We start from the raw sequence: 8,945 nt of genomic DNA on the forward strand, positions 1-8,945 counted from the left end.
GGGCAGTTATTCAATCAATAATAATACCTAACAATTCTTGATCTTTTACCATGTACTAGCACCTTAATTTTCTCCACAATCCTCTGGGTACCATTACAATCATTCCCATCTTTCAGATGAGGAAACTGAGGCTCAGAGAAGTCACACAGTGGCCTCAGTTCATTTAAGCCAGGAACCAGGAAGCCTGGCTCCAGGCAGAAGAAAGAATTTCGGAAGCTGCTTCCCTGGCCTTCCGTAGGGCCTGCCATCACCTCTGAGGGAATCCCTGGGACCCTGTTGCTAGTATTTGAGCCCTGGAGGAGGAATCTGCATTTTCACGAGCACCCTGAAGTCCTGAGGCTGTCTCCTGTTTGAAAGCTCTGAATAAGATCCCAGTCCGGACTCCTGGACTCCACCCCAGGCTTCCTGTTTAACCAGGGAAGTCAGACTTGAAGGGGGGAAGGCAGGGGTGTCACACGAGCAGGGGGCCTGGACTGGCCTGGTGCTGTGGCTGGTGAGGCAGGTGAGGCTGGTGCTGCATCCAGGTGGCGGGACTGCCCTTCCCTGAGAGCTCCTGCCTTTGAAGGCTATGGGGGTGGGGGTGGGGGTTCGGGCCGTGGGTGGGAACTGGGATGATGGGCATGGCCAACATGTGCGGGCCCCAGGGCTGTGTGCTCTCCCCAGACTCTTCTCTGATGGGCACCTGGAGGAGATACCTCCACAGCAGCCCTGGTGATTCACGTGCTTTCTTTTCTCCAGGAGGCAGGAGGTTAGCACCTTGCAGGGGAGGAGGGGGCGAGCTGCAGGTCAGCTTCCAGAGGCTGTGGCAGTGAGCGGGTCACTGCAGAGTGGTTTACTGCTGGAGCGGAGCTTCACAGAGCACAGTGGGGGCTAAGAGTGCCTCCCCACCCCAGCTCAGGGTGAGTGTACTTGCTGGGGTCGGGGGCAAGAGAGAGGGAAAAGAAAAAGGTTTAAAAAGAAAGGCCAATGAATTTCTCCAGATGGAGAAAATATGGGGCTTCTGCCCCAATGTTTGAGAGGCCACTGGTGATCTGTGTGCTGGTTATATCTTTGTAGCATGATAATAAGATAATAAACAACAATTACCTACCATAACTACTGAATATGCACTGTGTTCCATGTATTACGGTATTAGAGTTCTCCAGAAAAACAGAAGCAAGATAAAGATGTATTTGTATTTATTATCATTACTTTAAATATTTATTTATTTGGGTCTTAGTTATGGCACAGGATCTTTACCTGTGGCATGCAAGCTCTGAGTTGCAGCATGTGAGATCTAGTTCCCTGATCAGGGATCCAGCCCAGGCCCCCTGTACCAGGAACATGGCGTCTTAGCCACTGGACCACCAGGGAAGTCCCTCTTATGACTATTATTACAAGGAACTGACTCATGTAATCATGGAGACTGAGAAGTTCTGCCATCAGCGAGTTGGGACCCCAGCAGCGCTGATGGTGTGTTTCCAGTCTGAAGCAGCCAGTCTCAAGATCCAAGAGCAAGTGTTTCAGTCTGAGTTCAGAGGCAGGAAAAGATGAATGTCCCAGCTCCAGGCAGTCAGGCTGGAAGGAGTTCCCTCTTACTTAAGGAAGGGTCTGCCTTTCTATTTAGGCCTCGACTGATTGGATGAGGCCCACCCACACCAGGGAGGGCAATCTGCTTTCCTGAATCACATGTTAATCTCATGTAGGAACGCCCTCCCAGACACGCCCAGTATAACGTTGGAGCAAATATTTGGATACCCCATGGCCTGGTCAAGTTGACACATGAGTAATTTAGCCAATCACATATAGTAATTTAGGTGCACTCACTCATTTAATCCTCCCAATGATTCTATTAGAGTAACTCATTGTTTTCATCCCCTTTTGACAGATGAGGAAAATGAGGCTCAGCGAGGTTCATTAACTTTCTCATAAGCCTCTCAGCAGGTAGAGTGGCACAGTTGAGAGTCAAGTCCAAGTCTTTCTGATATGAAAACCACTGTACTGTACTTCTTTCCAAGCCAATCATCCCCCTGCAGGCACCCCTGGAAGCTGCTACCATTCTCCTGATGAAGCCTTTGACCTTGACTATTGCATGGTACACCTGTCAAGGTTTTCATTTACAAACAATAGAAAAGACTCTGGCTGATTGAAAAAAACAAAGGTGGCAGGGGTTTATTAAAAGGCTTTTAAGTAAGTCACAGAATCACTGGGTGAGCTAGAGAACAACCGTGGGGGCTGCACAGTTAGACAGAGGCCAAGAAAATACCTGGTGTTTTCAGCATCTGCTTTGGCAGGTGATCCCTGCCTCCCACCCAGAACTTTGAGGTAAAGGCTCACTCCAAACGTTGGTAGGGGTTCTGACACCGAGGTGGCAAAAGCCACTGCACCCACTGAATGGTGACTGAGTGGTGCAGAGGGTTGTTTCCCACCTTAAAGGTAAATGTGACGATGGCCAAGGCCATATTTATTTATTTATTTGGCTGTGCCGGGTCTTACTTGCAGCATGTAAGATCTAGTGGCAGCGTGTGGGATCTAGTTTCTAGACCAGGGATTGAACCCAGGTCCCCTGCATTGGGAGTATGGCGTGTTAGCCATTGGACTGCTAGGGAAGTTCCAGCAATGACTGTCTTAATCCATACTTTCTCTTGCACTTGCCTGCATGGTTGCGGTGACGTCTGCCTTCAAAGCTGCCAGCTTGCCTCCAGAGGAGCCACCTCTGGTTAGTGGGACCCTCGCTGACCATGCAGGGCACACTGTGGGAGAGAGGGCACATGAGCTTGTGAGAGCCGATCAGGAGGGTGCAGTTCTGGAGAAGGTCCCCAGGAAGATTTGACTTCTGCTTTGACCTGACAGCTGGCTCCAGGCAACTGGAGGTCCTTCACCCTGCCCCCTGTCCTTGGAATGTGCCCTTTGCTTGTCCTCCCTGTTCCCAGAAGTTGCAGGGGACTTAGCCTTGAGACAGTGATGTGTCCAGACCATCTGGACTGTGCGTCTGACTGCACCCAGCTGAGGCCTCTGGGTAAACTTTCAAGATTCTTGAGGGCGGGGTGGAGATCTTGTTGTCTTGCAGCAGCTCCAGACGCCACGTGAGTTCCCTTGCTTATTAAACCTGCTGCCTACCAGTCTGAGGTGTCTGTCTCTTTCTTCTGATTTCACCCAGGAAGCTCCCGAGGAGGCGTGTGAACCTACAGGGCAAAGGCCTCTCACTGCAATTCTGACAAGGATGCAGTTAGCGTCCAGTCATGTTCTTTACGGCATCTTTTCCCTGTGGCAGGAGATCCAGTCACATCATGTTATTCAGCTGTCATGTCTTGCCCGTCTCCTTTAACCCAGCTCTAATATTTTTAGGTTCTTTTGTCCAAAGCCCAACCTTTATTGGCAAAGTCACTTTTAGAAAATAACATACTTCAGTCGCATTTCAGACTCTCAACATGACCACCTGAACAGCATCATTGAATCTTTCTGAAGGCGCGTGGTTCCTTTGGCACAAAGCAGGCCACTTTTTTTTTTTTTTTTTTTTTAATTTCATGCTTCAGAAAGTTAAAAAAAATGAACATTTTACAAGATTCCCTTTTCTCTTTCTCGGGTGCGCTGAAAACCCTGAGTGCCATGAACAAGCAAGAAGGAGGCACCTGACCAACGATTTTGGGGTTGCTTGAACGACCGGCTGTATCAGACGATTAGGACCGAGGACAGTTTAACTCATGAGTCTTCAGGACACCCCATGGGGTGCAGTCCGGGAGCACCCCTTCCTCAGTCCCCCTCTTCATTGTCCCCATTCCCCAGTGCACTTTAAGAAGCCAGCATGCTCACCTGTGATTGCATTTTAGGAGGAGGAGCCTGTAACAGACACTCAGGTCTCAGAGGCCCATTGCTGGCCCCAGAGTCAGTTTCTCTCTTCTCCCAGCCATCCGGGTATTTGAAAGGAGTATCTGTGTGAGTAATATCAATACTCATTCCATGAAGGGATTCCAAGTGAAGTCATTCAACTGCTGACAGATTTAGATGCTCAAAAACAGGCGTTCACGCCACTTCCCTCACACTGACATGCACATCTGAACGCCCACTGGAAGGAGGGTCAGGATCCAGAGCCATGGAAGACTCCAAGTGGGGGAAAACTTGTGCAGACAGTCGGAGCAGCCCATCAGCATTGTTCTTCCCCCTCGTCCCTCCACCCTTTCCTCTGGAAGGAAGGCCGCTGCGCCTCCCTGCTTGATCTCTGCGGGTCGACTTCAAGCCTGTTGGAGGCGGTGGGGTCCTCCCTTGTCAGTCATGGTCGAGTCTTACCTGCCCGTCTAGAGTGGCAGTATGTGTTTCCCGACACAATCTTCTCTTGGTTCCTACCAGACCTCGTGTATTCATTGACCCTAAACACGGTTTGTCTGTTCTGTCTCCAGGCCCACATTCGTGTGCTCCTTCCACATGGAACTCCTGCCCGTCAAGCTCCTAGCCTGCCTGCAAGAGCAGATGCACATTCTCCTTCCTCCATGGAGCCTCCTCTGACCCCTTCATGCCTCTTCCCTGGGCCCCAAGCACATAGTAGGTGCTTGGTTGTTACTCTGAAGTGAGTTGAGTAAATGAAGGCGAAAACCCCAAACTGCTCATTGCCTCTATTACTCTTAGTAACGCTGATTAGAGTCACAGAAATTACAGCACAAGTGGGCTAAGGGACTATCCAGGAAACAGGAGAGTGGATGGTTGCCAAGGGTCGGATTCAATTAATTTGAATTTTATGTGTTCTTATTCTGTTTGTGCTGGGAGGCTGGACATAGAGATGAGTGCACGAGGCCACTTGGCCCTGACAAGAACATGATCTTGCTGATGCTGAGTTTGTCTGGGAACCAGAAGTCTGATGTTTGTAAATATTCCTTTAAATGCAAGCATTAAGGGTAGAGGTTGTTTGTTTAAGTTCTTCCGGAAGAGGGTTGACAATCCCAGTGTTACATGCTTGTGGCAGAGACCAAACTGACCTGCTCGGATCCCATGAGGCCCTACCTTGCAGGGTCCATGTCATTGGGTCCATGTCACTGGGGCCACTCCACCTCCTACAACTCCCCTACCCCCGCAGCTGGTTGAATGTTCTGTGCCATCCGTGGTCTTGTTTCATCCCTCCTTGCTGACCGCGGGGCAGGAGAGGAGGGGAGCAGGAGCCTCAAGACTGACAGAGCTGGGCTCCTGTGTCATTGACCTGCTGCCCACATGGCAGCTCCTTAGAAGCAAAGGAATTTCTGTTAGTAACTGACCTTTGCTTTGGTGTAGCTTTCTGGAGCCTGCACACATTTTTCATGGCTGGTGCCTCATTCAGCCATCGAGGGAGCCTGTAAATTAGGCAGTGAAGCCATTATTTCCACTTTTCGGAGGAAACCGAGGCTCAGAAAGACTACCAGCTTTGACCACATAACTAGAGTGTGGCAGCATGGGAATCAGAGCCTTGTTTTAATGACTGCTCCTGCGCGCTCTCCACTCTACACACCACCTCGTGCAAACATTAAGAGTTTTGTGCCGTCCGATGTTCAGTCATTGGCGTTAAGCTGGTTATCGTGTGGTATAATGTGATGATAGCGGTATATCATGCGTCTGCATGCTAAATTGCTTCAGGCGTGTCTGACTCTTTGCGACCCTATGGGCTGTAATCTGCCAGGCTCCTCTGTCCACGGGATTCTCCAGGAAAGAACACTGGAATGGGTTGCCAGTTCCTCCTCCTGGGGATCTTCCTAACCAGATTGAACCCGTGTCTCTTATGTCTCCTGCATTGGCAGGTGGATTCTTTACCACTATCACCGCATCTGTGTAGATGGCCAGAGTCAAATATACCTGGTGGAGCAGAATTTTCCAGTTTTATTTTTTTGAAACAGGTGTATTATGTAGTTCAGAAAAATGTAAAACTATAAAAAGGCATAAAGTGGAAATCTGGAAATCTTCACTTCGTTCTGTCCCTATCCACCCCGTTTCACCCACACACCCAAAGGTAGCTCACCACTTGTGCTACTTTACAAGCTGTTTCGAATGTTTTCGTCAGACCAAGGTTGATTTGAATCTTTTCTCTTCTGGAAGATGGACTCATTCGACAATGTGGAGTCGTTTATTCATGTGTCCTTGTGTGGCTGGGTCAGGTCTTAGCTGCAGCAGGCGAGTTCTGGTCCCCTGACCAGGGACTGACACTGGGCCCCTGCGCTGGGAGCACACGGTGTTAGCCACTGGAGCACCGGGGACATCCCAGCGTCACGTGGGTTAGCACGAAAAACTTACCTATCGAGTCCAGAATCTGACTTTGAGTTCAAACCAAAGGTCTTTTAAAAAAATAATTTTATTTATTTAGTTTTGGTTGTGCTGGGTCTTTGTCACTGCCCACGGGCTTTCTCTAGCCGCAGTGAGTGGGCTGCTCACCGCAGTGGCTTCTCTTGCTGTGAAGCACGAGCTCCAGGGCGCATGGGCTTCAGCAGTTGCAGCTCCCGGCTCAGTGGTTGGGCACACGGGCTTAGTTACCCCACGGCATGTGGGATCTTCCTGGATTAGGGATCAAACCTATGTCTCCTGCATTGGCAGGTGGATCCTTACCACTGAAACCAAAGATCTTATGGTAAACCCCAGAGTAGTATTTGTGTATAGTTACAGAATTGGGTTCTTCTTTTTTACTCAGTTGGGAAAGCAATTCCAAAATATTCAAGTGTTGGCAGTGTTCAAACAGCCTTTTGAACAAGTTGAATTCACCCAAGAAATCGCCATGCCTCCTGGCTCAGTCCCTTGAGGACTCTGACCCAGTAGACATCTTCCTGTTGTATTGCCAAGGGGTGTTTAGCGGGTCCACATTAGGATTCAGTAAAGTGCATGAAATGTGATGTGGTGTTCAAGCTCCCAGCTGGTTTGAGTCAGGACGTCACTGTTCTGGTGCAAACTGATGAGGACTATGGTGAAACCAGGGACCCGTGGGCAAAACATCTTCTACAGTCCCAGATCAATGCCTGTAACAGGAGCACCTCAAGTAATTTAATTCTGGCTATTTAGTTTCACAAAAGAGGAATTTCAATAGTGCTGAAAGTGACTGGGGAGATAGCAGCAAACATGTCACATGAAGGAAAGGAATAGCACCCACAATGTACCAAAAACATAGCTAACAATGGGTTATAACAAGTGCTGAGACCTCTTCCTCGCTGTAATGTCCAGTGGAGGGTGTGGGTTGCAGTGGAGTTGAGAACCATGTGGAGGGGCAGCCGAAGCAGCTGATGGACCCCAAGGCATCAGCATAGCACAGAAGCAGGATCCCCAAAGTGTGTGCACACATGTGCACATGTGTGTGCATGCATATGTGTGCACATGTGCATGCATGTGCTGCCACCTCCCATGGCAGATGGCAGGGATATGAACAGTCCTCACCCTGGAAGCTGAGGAGCTGACCCTCTGCAGGCTGACATGAGAGAGGGTCAAGGCGGAGAGGGCGTCTAGTCTGTGTCTTTTTAGTACCTTGGAAAGCCCTCCCCCCACCTCTGTTTTGTTCTAGGATAAACAGGATTAGAGGTGACTCCTCGGCCCTCAGTCTGCAATTATGTACAAGTCCTTTGTAGCTAGCTCCTCTCAGTCTGCATGAATGACCAGTGGGGGCTGACTGGGGTGCCCATCACAAAGGAGAAAGCACATATCACATAAAATCCCACTGAGAAGGCAGGGGGAGAGATGGCACAGTCAGAGAAATCAGTGGAAATGAAGCCTCCAGGACGGAATCACAAGGGGTGGGAAACATTTGTCCTTTTTCAATCATGGAAGCCGGAGTGGGTGGGCAGGAAATAGTTAGCAGCAGAGGGACCCTGAAAGTTGGGGGGCCCTGTGCCATCACGTCCTGAACATCATCTGGATGGTTTGACCACTCTGAATCAGGAGAACAGCTGTCTACATTTTCACTGGGGTCTGGAGAAATAGCAATTTGAAATTTTCATCACTGGCAGTTTCCAGAAATTCTCAACTTGGATCCATGGACCCCCAACACCAGACATTCTCATTCATTAGATGTGCTCTTTTTTTTAACTTAAAAAATTATTAATTTTAGTTTTTGGCTGCGCTGGGTCTGTTGCTGCATGTGATCTTTCTCTAGTTGGGGTGCACTAGCTTCTCATTGCAGTGTCTTCTATTGCTGTGGAGCACGGATTCTAGAGCACAAGCTCAGTAGTTGTGACACACAGGCTTAGTTGCATGTGGGACCCTCCTGGACCAGGGATCAAACCCGTGTCTTTTCCACTGTGCTCCCAGGGAAGCTCCATTTGATGTGCTTTTGGAGAATCCCATGGACAGAGGAGCCTGGCAGGCTACAGTTGATGGGATCACAAGAGTCGGACATGACTTAGCTATCTTTCTTTTCTTTTCCTTAACAAGCATCCCAGTTGTCTCCTCTGTAGACAGTCTCTGGATACTTGGAGCACAGAGTCGATCAGAGTGAGACTGAGCCAGGAAAGTCCCTGTGTTCCGTGGGCCTCTTGCTGGTTTCAGTCACTCAGCAACTAGCCCACATTCGGATTAGATAAATCTGGGCTGGAATTCGCACTCCACCACTTTATAACTTGATCAAAGAACCCAGCCTCTCCACCCTCAGTTCACGCAATTTGTGTGAGGGGTAAGGGAAGTGACATGTAAATGCACAGGCATCTGGCACAAAATAGGCGCCCAGGAAATTTGCATTTTTATTGTTGTTGAGATTAACTCTTAAATAATTCCTGTTTCTCTTCATATCTATCATTTATGCTCTAATGTGTTTTATCCCTTGGCTGTCATGTAGAGCTTAATCAAATAGAATAGGACATTGATAAATGATGGTGAATCCCTTCCAAGAATGCCTGCTCTCATTTGGCACCCTTTTCCCTCCTTGCTGGGAAAAGTCTTGCAGAGACTGTGCCAGTGTTATTTTTCCAAATATTTCACCTGTTGCTCTTCCTTGCCTTGTATAGACACACTGTTGGTTCCAGAATGATATAGGACAA

At 49.0% G+C, this 8,945-nt stretch overlaps 1 long non-coding RNA gene across 1 annotated transcript; it reads left to right on the forward strand.

The window, feature by feature from the left end:
- The first annotated feature begins 370 nt into the window (after positions 1-370).
- On the forward strand, positions 371-4,583 carry LOC102398855. The gene is made up of 3 exons (XR_328409.3): positions 371-502; positions 739-899; positions 4,377-4,583. It is a non-coding gene; the product is annotated as an uncharacterized LOC102398855 (long non-coding RNA).
- Positions 4,584-8,945: the final 4,362 nt, after the last annotated feature.

This window comes from Bubalus bubalis, chromosome 13 (genome assembly GCF_019923935.1).
Source record: "Bubalus bubalis isolate 160015118507 breed Murrah chromosome 13, NDDB_SH_1, whole genome shotgun sequence".
NCBI classification, from domain to species: Eukaryota; Metazoa; Chordata; class Mammalia; order Artiodactyla; family Bovidae; genus Bubalus; species Bubalus bubalis.